Here is a 3,336-nt window from a genome sequence, read left to right as displayed (position 1 = left end):
AATCACGTGGGCCCCACGGGGAAATCACGTGGGCCCCACCCGGAAATCACGTGGGCCCCACCCGGAAATCACGTGGGCCCCACGGGGAAATCACGTGGGCCCCACCCGGAAATCACGTGGGACCCACCCGGAAATCACGTGGGCCCCACACGGAAATCACGTGGGCCCCACCCGGAAATCACGTGGGCCCCACACGGAAATCACGTGGGCCCCACCCGGAAATCACGTGGGCCCCACACGGAAATCACGTGGGCCCCACCCGGAAATCACGTGGGCCCCACCCGGAAATCACGTGGGCCCCACCCGGAAATCACGTGGGCCCCACCCGGAAATCACGTGGGCCCCACGGGGAAATCACGTGGGCCCCACCCGGAAATCACGGGGGCCCCACCCGGAAGTCACGTGGGCCCCACCCGGAAGTCACGTGGGCCCCACCCGGAAATCACGTGGGCCCCACCCGGAAATCACGTGGGCCCCACCCGGAAATCACGTGGGCCCCACCCGGAAATCACGTGGGCCCCACCCTGAAATCACGTGGGCCCCACGGGGAAATCACGTGGGCCCCACCCGGAAATCACGTGGGGCCCACCCGGAAATCACGTGGGCCCCACCCGGAAATCACGTGGGCCCCACTCGGAAATCACGTGGGCCCCACCTGGAAATCACGTGGGCCCCCAAGGGAAATCACGTGGGCCCCACCCGGAAATCACGTGGGCCCCACCCGGAAATCACGTGGGACCCCAGGGGAAATCACGTGGGCCCCACCCGGAAATCACGTGGGCCCCACCCGGAAATCACGTGGGCCCCACCCGGAAATCACGTGGGCCCCACCCGGAAATCACGTGGGCCCCACCCGGAAATCACGTGGGCCCCCCCCGGAAATCACGTGGGCCCCACCCGGAAATCACGTGGGCCCCACCCGGAAATCACGTGGGCCCCACCGTGAAATCACGTGGGCCCCACCCGGAAATCACGTGGGCCCCACCCGGAAATCACGTGGGGCTCACCCGGAAATCACGTGGGCCCCACGGGGACATCACGTGGGCCCCACCCGGAAATCACGTGGGCCCCACCCGGAAATCACGTGGGCCCCACCCGGAAATCACGTGGGCCCCACCCGGAAATCACGTGGGCCCCACCCGGAAATCACGTGGGCCCCACACGGAAATCACGTGGGCCCCACCCGGAAATCACGTGGGCCCCACTCGGAAATCACGTGGGCCCCACCCGGAAATCACGTGGGCCCCCAGGGGAAATCACGTGGGCCCCACCCGGAAATCACGTGGGCCCCACCCGGAAATCACGTGGGCCCCACCCGGAAATCACGTGGGCCCCACCCGGAAATCACGTGGGCCCCACCCGGAAATCACGTGGGCCCCACCCGGAAATCACGTGGGCCCCACCCGGAAATCACGTGGGCCCCACCCGGAAATCACGTGGGCCCCACCCGGAAATCACGTGGGCCCCACCCGGAAATCACGTGGGCCCCACCCGGAAATCACGTGGGCCCCACCCGGAAATCACGTGGGCCCCCAGGGGAAATCACGTGGGCCCCACAAGGAAATCACGTGGGCCCCACCCGGAAATCACGTGGGCCCCACCCGGAAATCACGTGGGCCACACCCGGAAATCACGTGGGCCCCACGGGGAAATCACGTGGGCCCCACCCGGAAATCACGTGGGCCCCACCCGGAAATCACGTGGGCCCCACCCGGAAATCACGTGGGCCCCACCCGGAAATCACGTGGGCCCCACCCGGAAATCACGTGGGCCCCACGGGGAAATCACGTGGGCCCCACCCGGAAATCACGTGGGCCCCCAGGGGAAATCACGTGGGCCCCACCCGGAAATCACGTGGGCCCCACCCGGAAATCACGTGGGCCCCACCCGGAAATCATGTGGGCCCCACGGGGAAATCACGTGGGCCCCACCCGGAAATCACGTGGGCCCCACCCGGAAATCACGTGGGCCCCACCCGGAAATCATGTGGGCCCCACGGGGAAATCACGTGGGCCCCACCTGGAAATCACGTGGGCCCCACACGGAAATCACGTGGGCCCCACCCGGAAATCACGTAGGCCCCACCCGGAAATCACGTGGGCCCCACCCGGAAATCACGTGGGCCCCACGGGGAAATCACGTGGGCCCCACCCGGAAATCACGTGGGCCCCACCCGGAAATCACGTGGGCCCCACGGGGAAATCACGTGGGCCCCACCCGGAAATCACGTGGGCCCCACCCGGAAATCACGTGGGCCCCACACGGAAATCACGTGGGCCCCACCCGGAAATCACGTGGGCCCCACACGGAAATCACGTGGGCCCCACCCGGAAATCACGTGGGCCCCACACGGAAATCACGTGGGCCCCACCCGGAAATCACGTGGGCCCCACCCGGAAATCACGTGGGCCCCACCCGGAAATCACGTGGGCCCCACCCCGAAAGCACGTGGGCCCCACGGGGAAATCACGTGGGCCCCACCCGGAAATCACGGGGGCCCCACCCGGAAGTCACGTGGGCCCCACCCGGAAGTCACGTGGGCCCCACCCGGAAATCACGTGGGCCCCACCCGGAAATCACGTGGGCCCCACCCGGAAATCACGTGGGCCCCACCCGGAAATCACGTGGGCCCCACCCGGAAATCACGTGGGACCCACCCGGAAATCACGTGGGCACCACGGGGAAATCACGTGGGCCCCACCCGGAAATCACGTGGGCCCCACCCGGAAATCACGTGGGCCCCACCCGGAAATCACGTGGGGCCCACCCGGAAATCACGTGGGCCCCACCCGGAAATCACGTGGGCCCCACGGGGAAATCACGTGGGCCCCACCCGGAAATCACGTGGGCCCCACCCGGAAATCACGTAGGCCCCACACGGAAATCACGTGGGCCCCACGGGGAAATCACGTGGGTCCCACCCGGAAATCACGTGGGCCCCACCCGGAAATCACGTGGGCCCCACCCGGAAATCACGTGGGCCCCACCCGGAAATCACGTGGGCCCCACCCGGAAATCACGTGGGCCCCACCCGGAAATCACGTGGGCCCCACCCGGAAATCACGTGGGCCCCCAGGGGAAATCACGTGGGCCCCCAGGGGAAATCACGTGGGCCCCACCCGGAAATCACGTGGGCCCCACCCGGAAATCACGTGGGCCCCACCCGGAAATCACGTGGGCCCCACGGGGAAATCACGTGGGCCCCACCCGGAAATCACGTGGGCCCCACCCGGAAATCACGTGGGCCCCACCCGGAAATCACGTGGGCCCCACCCGGAAATCACGTGGGCCCCACGGGGAAATCACGTGGGCCCCACCCGGAAATCACGTGGGCCC

This window comes from Ovis canadensis, chromosome 20, assembly GCF_042477335.2.
Source record: "Ovis canadensis isolate MfBH-ARS-UI-01 breed Bighorn chromosome 20, ARS-UI_OviCan_v2, whole genome shotgun sequence".
NCBI classification, from domain to species: Eukaryota; Metazoa; Chordata; class Mammalia; order Artiodactyla; family Bovidae; genus Ovis; species Ovis canadensis.
The sequence above is the reverse complement of the archived record's forward strand: the minus strand, read 5'-3'. Positions refer to the sequence as shown.